Genomic DNA, 10,000 nt, shown 5'->3' with positions numbered 1-10,000 from the left:
ACTTCTTATTCCTCCTCTTGAGGAGTAGGAACACTTAATTGTAGACCTGTTACATATACTGTAGTATTTGGGTCCCTAGGAAAATTATTTTCTAAGATCCTAAAGAACATTTTTGGTAAGTTTCTTACCCTGAGGGAAAAAGGGGGGGGGAAGCAGATTACTTCTCTTATTCTGGGTCACGAAACTTTTGTTTCAAATATTCCCATATTAGGATTTTCCCGTATCATAGGCTTATTTAAAGTGTCCATATTTTTATTTATATTTTTGTATTTATTCCTATTTTTATTTATATTTCCATTGTTCCTAGTCCCGTTTCTAGAAGATTACTTACTACGGTAACTACTAAAAAAAATTTTTACCTCCACACCGATCAAATGTAATATGGTCGGCTGGTAAACCTGCCAACTTATTTTTAAATCTTGTGCTATGTATATATGAAATTCTAGTTTTGAAGCCGCTTGCCTCCAGAGCGTTATTATAAACTGGCGCGTGTTGGTTGAAATGCCCGTAACAATACTAACTTGGATGATTTGATGAGACGTTCCAAAATTTTTTTAGTAGTTCAAAAGTTTTTTTTAGTAGTTACCGCAGTAAACAATCTTTTAGAAACGGGACTAGGAACAATGGAAATATAAATAAAAATAGCAATAAATACAAAAATATAAATAAAAATATGGACACTTTAAATAAGCCTACGATACGGGAAAATCCTAATATGGGAATATTTAAAACAAAAGTTTCACGACCCAGAATAAGAGAAGTAACCTGGTTCGCCCCATTTTTTTCCCTCAGGGTAAGAAACTTACCAAAAATGTTCTTTAAGATCTTAGAAAATAATTTTCCTAGGGACCCAAATACTACAGTATATGTAACAGGTCTACAATTAAGTGTTCCTACTCTGGAATGCCAAATTTAGCATCCATTATTGCCTCTTTAAATAGGAATAAAATAAATAAGTTAAAGCTATGTGAATGTCCGCCTCAGGGAAACCCTGTTTCTAATAAAACCAACTGTAAACCACATGACGATAGTGGAACGGGCTCTTCATTCCCTCGGATTATGCCTAAATCTGGGAATGAGATAAGTGGAATGGTTGATAAGAATAAATTTCTGAGGGCGGTTAATAATGTTGGAAATGACTTTAAGGGTGACCGTAAAAAATTATGTAATTGTAGGGACCCTTCTTTATGTCCTCTTGGCAGACTTTGTTTGTTCACAAACGTAGTGTATAAATGTGTAGTTAGAGACGAGGACAAACAAAATAAGTTTTATATTGGAAGTTCAGTGAATTTTAAAGCCAGGTATAGGGCGCACATGAGTTCCTTTTCTAATGAGAAATATTATAATTCCACAACACTCGCCTCTTACCTGCATGACCTCAAGAGGAGGAATAAGAAATACTATCTTAAATGGTTAATCTTATCTAGAACCCCCCCAATTTAGGACTAATATTAGCAAGTGCTTATTATGCATTAGGGAATCCCTTTCCATTCTTAGGTCTTTTGGGCCGAAAACCTTGAATAAGTTTATCGAGGTAATCCCTTTTTGCAATCATAAATTTTCCTCCACCTTCCTAAAACTATATAAAAATAGAAATAAGAACAAAAATAATAGTATTAGTAGTGATAATAATGGTAGTAATGGTAATGATAGAAATAAAAATTAAAATAGACAAAAATATTGATATTAAAATAGTAATAAAAATATGTATACAATGGTAGTATTTATTTTTTATTTATTTTTCGTCATGGCTTACGTTGGATTTGAAACCTAATAGTTTTAGTTACCAAACCTGTCTGACTATTCTAAAGGGTATACTAAAAATTAGATTTTTTTTCTTTTTTTTCTTTTTTTGGATTAGTCCATATTATTATTTATTTAAGCTTACTCTCATAATTATAATTTTTTTGACTGGCGACTTTGTTGATGTCTGTGTGTCTTTTTTTTACTCTGAAGAAGGGGTTATCACCAATTTGTGCTCTATTGTGCCCTAAATACGGTGATATACTCCCGAAATGGCCATAGGTGTTCTGCGTTTGTGTTCCACCTATACTCGTAATCCACTGTAAATGATGTTTATGGTTTGACTTTACTGATGTTACCTGCAGAATGGTGAAATATGGATTTTACTTTGCCACACTTTGGATGTTCTGTTGTTGTTTTGTCCCGTGCGCTTCGGTATTCTTGTTTATGAAATTGGATTTTACCTACTAAATTTGCTGTCATGAGGGAGGTAGTTGAACTTTCGTTCTATTTATCTTGAACTTCTTTTATTGGCTATTGGCCTCAGCGAATGAACTGTTGTGCTACGTTTCCCTATGTATTATTTTTTTCTCTATATTTTTTCTATATATATATATTTTTATTCTACTCTATTTGTACCGGTCTCTAATATTTTTAATCAACTTTAATCGCAGTTTATTTATTTATATTATTCTATTGTATTTTTAATTGATTTTTATTCTTATGTATAAAAATTTTGACCTCCCTTTACTAATTTGGTTTTGTGGTCTATGTTGTATTTCTTATATGTGGTCATTGGTGGGCTACGGCTTTTTGAGTCGATGACCTAACAGTTTTATTCTGTAATTAACTTTGTACCTATGTCTCAACTAGTTTTAGCACTTCTTTTACAGCCTTGTATAAATTCTTGGTTTTCTAATACAAAACTGTTAATATTGAATAATTATATATATACATCATCGTTTAACGTCCGCTTTCCATGCTAGCATGGGTTGGACGATTTGACTGAGGACTGGTGAAACCGGATGGCAACACCAGGCTCCAGTCCGATTTGGCAGAGTTTCTACAGCTGGATGCCCTTCCTAACGCCAACCACTCAGATATATATATAAAGATTTACTTTTTGTAATGAGATAAAAAAAAAAAACAAGGCTGTGTAGATTTTAGAACATTTATAAATGTTCTATATACACACGCTGATATATGACCTACGTTGGACCCCTTATGCTCATAACCACTGAACCTGGAGCTTAACTATGGTCTATCCATAGCATTTACTCAGCATTACCTGACACCTTTGGGTCTCGTTGACACCACTACCGCTCATAACCTCCATTATATATATATATATATATATATATATATATATATAGTACATATAAACATGTTACATATGTAATACATATATAACATAGAGACACCCTGCAGACTTTGATAGTCAATAAAATGAAATTGAAATTAAAAATTTTTTTTTTTTCTGTGCAACCCAGTACCAAATATGCCATGGCCCAGTACTGGTCTGCTATCTGATGGTTGGAGAATCCTATTATAAACAACCAAATTGTGACTTACCATATAATAAAGTGCAGGGTAGCAGTCATGGAATGTCTGCCTCTCTGTCTTCCCTCTCTCCAGTCTGTTCTTGTATGTCATTAGGATCTGATCTGGTTGGCAAATTTACATGGTTGTTGATACTTTCACTTATCATTTGATGATGTGCATTCCAGTGAAGTCTTATTTTGGGGAAAATGCTGTAGTTGTTCTTATTTAAGATCAGCTGAATACGGATTGGGCAAACCTATGATTAAAGCATTCTAGCTATGATCCATTCCAATTTATTTTCAGACAATGCATCAGTACTTTTATGCAAATAGTATCCTTCCTATTTTAAGATGGCAGGATGTTGTTTGAATGGAATTTAGCTGCTTTTTCTACCAGATTAAGTAAGTGACCAAGCAGAGGCTCTCAAGTCATAGTTGCCAATAATGCTTCTATGTTTGTGTGCATGTGTTTATATTTATTTGGAGTGAGTGGAGGAATAGTGTTTTTAGGATGGTGGTGTTGCCGTGTTCTAGGGTTGTTGTAGAAATGTCTTTATTCAGTAGGGGAGTTTTACAAGACAAATCTAATGATAATACATCAATCATAGAACAAGCAAAGACAATGCAATACATGGAAGATTCCTTTCTGTTTTGCAAGTCTTGTTTTGTTGAAGTCATGACTACCTCTCCAGTGTTGATACCATGACAAAATGCATCCAATGCATACTGCAAGGTAATTGGCAAATAAGTAGAGAATTGTAGGTTTGGGAGGAGCCTTTATTCCTGTCAAGGACAGGACAACCTCTCTAGTGATGGTGCCTTAATAAAATGCATCCACTACGCCTTGCAAAGTGGTTGGTGTTTGGCAGTCATAGAAACCATGCCAAAATAAAGTGAGTGGGTGAAATATGGTTCCCCATGCACACCATATTTTCAAATAAGAATTAACTTAAATCATGACAACCTGTCCAACACATTCCAACATGGAAAGTAGGTGAAAAATGATAATGTTGTTGATGACAATGATGATACACTAGTGTTGTAATTTTCTGCTGGCAAAATGTACTACTGCCTGTGAATGCTCTGAGTATGTTTGTGCCATTTTGCTTAATTTTCTGTGGCTTTTACATGTCCTATGAATGTTCTATGTAATTACCCAGATTTTCATGTGTGCATCATCATCATCATCATTTAATGTCCGTTTTCCATGTTGACATGGGTTGGATGGTTTTTCATTAGATCCAGTGAGCTGTAGGGCTGCACCAAACTCTGGTGTCAGCTTAGGCATAATTTCTATGGCTGGATACCCTTCCTAATGCCAGCCATCTTACAGTGTGTTTTGGGTGCTTTTTTTCATGCCACCAGTACTAGTGAGATCACAAAGAAAATTGTGGTAATTGATTATATCTGATGTTATTTGGTGTTGCTGGTAAGGAGGAGATTGTGTATTAGGTATGTGCTACTCTTAGTGTGTTTATTTGCAATTACGTTTCTTGATGGTTGATATAGGATTACAGATGTCATCATCATCATCATCATCATCGTTTAACGGTCGCTTTCCATGCTAGCATAGGTTGGATGATTTTAACTGCGGATTGGTGAACCAGATGGCTGCACCAGGCTCCAATCTGATCTGGCAACGTTTCTACAGCTGGATGCCTTTCCTAATGCCAACCACTCCGAGAGTGTAGTGGGTGCTTTTACGTGCCACCGGCATGAGGGCCAGTCTGGCAGTACTGGCAATGGTCACGCTCAAATGGTTTTTGTTTTTACATGCCACCTGCACAGGAGCCAGTCCAGCGGCACTGGCAACGACCTCGCTTGACTGTTTTGTTCACATGCCACCAGCACAAGTGCCAATAAGGTGACGCTGGTAACAATCATGTTCAAATGATACAGTGTAAGAGACAACTGAAGCAACTTGCATGAGAAATTTTTGCTCTGCGGGTAAAAATCATGCAATTATTTTTTAAAGAATGAGTGAAAAGACATCCTTGTAATACGCTGTTTCAGAAACTTTGGTCATCCTTACATACGGACATGTCCCCTGCATCCCTCTTCAGCTGAGCATTCCTAATCTTACAGGCTCATGGGTGCCAGTACCATGTAAAAAGCACCTGTGCCAGTATCTCATAAATGCACTCATGCTGGTACTGCATAAAAGGATCCAGTAGACTCTGTAAAGTGGTTAGCATGAGGAAGGGCATCCAGCTGTAGAAACCATGTCAAAACAGACATGGAGCCCGGGCAGCCCTCCAGCTGATGAGCTCTTGTCAAATCATCTAACCCATGCCAGCATGGAAAACAGACGTTACTTGATGATGATGATGTCATTGTGCTTTATATAGATTTGGCAACCCGGCCATTATTTGTGAGGGAGACTGTTTAGTATTTTGTTTATAAATACACAGCAGAGAGACAGCAGCAATGCTTTGTTAATATTGATAACTGCATGTAAGGATTTTGGTGTGGGGTGGGGGATGTGTGGCTAATATTGCATCTTCAATAGTCAAAAACAGGCCTCAGGTGTTCTCCACAGAATATTTAAATTAAGCATTTGCTATTTGGTTGGAAGCATTTTTATCTCCTACTTAACACTACATTGCATGAAAGAAGGATGAGTCCCTAGCCAATCACTTGCTTACTGGCCTTCTGTCTTATGAGAATTTGACAGATAACAAACTTATGAGACCCCACCATCAGAAGTGAAATGTCGATTATCTCATCTAACCTGCCATCTTGACAGAACAATTGAATAACCTTTACTGAAACACTTGTTCCTCCTTGTTCACTGCAAGCATTTGAGGTTAGGTCTGTTTCATGACTGGCACTTGTAGCAGGTGGAGTGGGAGATGTTTCATTGACATTTTCTTGTGCAGTGAACTTTTCAACATTTTTCAGCAAAATATTTCACCAGATTCACTTGTTTTGATTTTTTCTTTTTTTCTTTTTTCTTTTTCAATTTATCTTATTTCATATTTCTCTTTAAATATTTTCCTCCCCTTTTTATTTCTCTTCATTTCTTGAACTCATTTTCTCCCCCTTCATTCCATTTATTGTTTACATTTTGCTCAATTTTCTGATGAATTTACTTGAATTTCTGTTATTTTCTTTTGATTTTTCTTATTTTCCCTTCAGTTTTTAAACATATTTTTTTCATTTCCTGATATTTTCTTTCATTTCATTTTATTTTTTTTTTTTCATCTTAATTTTCTGTAATTTTCTGTAATTTTCCCTCTGGGTCTGCACTGTATAAAGTAATACATCGTGAAATAGTTGCTAGTTCACCAGGGAAACAACGGGTTTAGGAGGGAGGGGTGATTTTGGGATGTGTGTTTATGACTGAAGATATTCCTGTGGAAGTATTGGGTTTATTGTTACTCCTTTGAAAGTTCCTCTGATCCTGAAAAAAAAAAAAACTTCAGAAATCACTGATGTAGAAGGTTGTTGTTTATCAAAGAACAACCACATCAAGTAGACCTACAATCAAAGGCATTCTGAGGTTGACCACTCAGTCTTGTATGGCCCTAAGCCAACCCTGCTTAAGCAGATCCATGATCAAAGCAGTTGCATCCATGATCACTATCCATTTTTTAAAAATGATAGTGTATGATTGAAAGAAGATTCTGCTGTCATTTCTTGCAAGCTGAGTAACCATATAAGGCAGAGCAGGAGTTCTGACTAATTCGCTTACATGAGCTTTGCCAGTGATGGCAGTAACGAGGGGGATACATGGCGATACTTTGTAAGATATGTTATCATATCCATGTGGGCCATAGGCAAAATGTAAAATAAAAAAGGGTTACTGATCTCTGGTGTAAGAGTAAGGAGATGTTTTGCACTGTCTAGTGCATTGTCTTACTGTTCCTTTCTGGGTTCAATTCCCACTGAGGTCCATATTACTTCCTGTTGGGCTTTTTGGTCAAGGAATCAGTCTCTTTAACTGTGAAAGTCTCTTTATGTATTAAAGAAGTTGCTACACTTACTACTAGCCCCAACAACTGTACCACCATCACCATCACCTCAATGACTAATCCTCGTTTACCATCACTAGTGTTATTAGCCAAGAGGGAGCTTCTACATGCTCATTGAAGCTGCTAGAATAAATAGCTAAATCCTCCCCATTCCCTTCCTCAGTTACCATTACCTACTACTGCTGCTATGGCTACTGCTATTCCACCATTGCTACTTTTGTCATTGCTATTACTAATACCTCTGGCACCACCTCTACCGACACCACTACAACTAAATGAAATATCGTTTGTTTGTTTGGGATGGTTGGTGTTGGGATGTTGCAAGTTCTAACCACAGATGCAGAAAGTGCAGGCCAGCTGTTTTGTGCAGCATGTGTGACCTGCACACATGATTTGGTTGTAGGCCCGAAATTCTTCATGCAAAAGCAACAGTAAGAAAAAAGAAAACAAAAACGAAATAGCAGCATATACATTATGGCCTACCTATCTGCAACACTGATAAATCTGCGACACTGATAAATCTGCACTGATGTCAGCATCAACAGTGTTTGGTGTCATTACCACTGTCGTCATCATCATCATCATCATCATAATCATCATTATAGTTATCATCATCACTATCATCTTCATCAGTACTATGGCCATTATTATAGCTATCACTATAGTCATCAACATTATCATAACCATGAACAGTGCTGTTATCATCATTACAGTTATTACCATTATAATCATCACCACTTTGATCACCGTTACCATAACCATCAGCACCATTGTCAGTATCATTACCTTGAGGGTAGCAGGATAGGATGGGGGCTGGGGTGTCATCATCCTCATTGTTAACTTTATTACCATCTCTACTACTAGTACCACAACCATCATTGTCATAAGCACTGCAACCACTATTAAGCATGCACATCACCACTGTGCTTCAACAAACATCACAATTACTATCATCATCATCGCCATCGCCTTTATCGTTATCATTCTTTCAGTTGCTGCAATCACCACAATTACCCACTTCACTACCAATTATATCCTCTCCTTTAAACTGCGCAATCACTTTCATGAGTGAGCCATTATATTGATAGTTTTCATAGACATAGAGTGAATAGTGAGTGTCGTTGGATAAATCAGTACAATCTGATAAACATGTTCCACTTTCTTTAGTTTTTCTCCCCCTCCCCCCCCCTTTGCTTCTTATTTGAAATTTTTTCAATCTAAAAAGAAATTTAATCAGCAATGATTGATTGATTGATTGGTTAGTTGATTGATCAATCGATCGATCGATCACTCAGTTGAAACTGCTTTCCTCATACATTTTGTCCTTGAATGGGGTTAGTGGTCCTTATTCGGTTTGTTTTAACCCTTCAGCATTCAGATTACTCTGTCACGATATAATGCTTATTTATTCCCATCGTTTTGTTTTAACCATGCATTTTCTTTGAGATTTCAATGGTGTGATTGTTTATTTTTAGACTGACATTGTAGGGAAGGTGAGAGATGCTGGGTCTGGCCAGTTTGAACATAAAACATGGAAGAATATTTGAGCCAGATTTGGCTGGTTTAAATGCTAAAGAGTTAAGGAAGATGTATGTAGATAGATCATTTAAGGAGTGTATATGGAGAGTCAATTTAAATCTATAATTAACTTGGCCTTTAAACACATCGCAGCACTCTGTGGACATTTATATAAAAAATAATGCAGCCTTTGATTACTTGTGTCAATTCATTCTAATGGATTTCTTCTGTAATGTATTTGGGTAGTTCTTTATTAAAGTGGCAAATTAGTAGAGCTGATAGATTGTTGCATAGAGTGACTTATAGTATTTATTCTTACTCTAAGGCAGGGAGCTGGCAGAAACGTTAGTATGCCAGGCGAAATGCTTAGCGGTATTTCATCTGCTGTTACTTTCTGAGTTCAAATTCCGCCGAGGTCGACTTTGCCTTTCATCCTTTCAGGGTCAACAAATTAAGTACCAGTTACGCACTGGGGTCGATGTAATCGACTTAATCCCTTTGTCTGTCCTTGTTTGTTCCCTCTATGTTTAGCCCCTTGTGGGCAATAAAGAAATAAGAAACATTAGCACGCCGGGCGAAATGCTTAGTGGTATTTTTTCTGTATTTACGTTCTGAGTTCAAATTCCGCCGAGGTCGACTTTGCCTTTCATCCTTTCGGGATCAATAAGTACCAGTTGCATACTGGGATCGATCTAATTGACTGGTCCCCTCCCCCAAAATTTTGGACCTTGTGCCTAGAGTAGAAAAGTATTTGTTCTTACTCTCTTCACTCTATGTTCAAATCCTGTTACGGTTAACATTAGCTGCCATCCTTTTGGAACCAAAGTAAATGGACCAATCTAAGGTGAGTTGATTTTCAGGATCTGTGCCAGCTTTTGGCATTCTAAAGCAATGCCTGTACTAGCATTGTTGCCAAGCTGTATTAGCTGTAAAGTGGTAGATTTTCCCTTAGATAAAATTGGTTGTACAGGGAGAGGACAATTGCATAGCAACTGCCAGTCTTCTATAATAATTAAAAAAAACCTAACCCGAGCCTGCACAGATTTATGACCAACTTTAACCAAAGCAGGTTCCTATTTGGGTAGTAATACTTAAATCCACATTTCCTTGTTTCACATTGTTGTTGAAGAATGGTTACCAAGTATGGACAAGTTACCCTTGCTGATTGACACACTATCTCTCATTTGCAGAAACCAGAATTAGTACTGCCCATATAGACCTTAG

General features: G+C 36.8%; 1 protein-coding gene across 19 annotated transcripts in view; it reads left to right on the top strand.

Annotated features, from left to right (window-relative positions):
• LOC106868839 (RUN and FYVE domain-containing protein 2) overlaps window positions 1–10,000 on the top strand; it is a 247,450-nt gene that overhangs the window by 83,757 nt on the left and 153,693 nt on the right. The gene's annotated exons all lie outside the window — the stretch shown is intronic.

Source organism: Octopus bimaculoides, chromosome 7, assembly GCF_046866305.1.
Source record: "Octopus bimaculoides isolate indiv1 chromosome 7, ASM4686630v1, whole genome shotgun sequence".
Classification (NCBI taxonomy): domain Eukaryota; kingdom Metazoa; phylum Mollusca; class Cephalopoda; order Octopoda; family Octopodidae; genus Octopus; species Octopus bimaculoides.
Note: the sequence above shows the minus strand (reverse complement) of the source record. Positions and strands in the feature narration are given on the sequence as shown.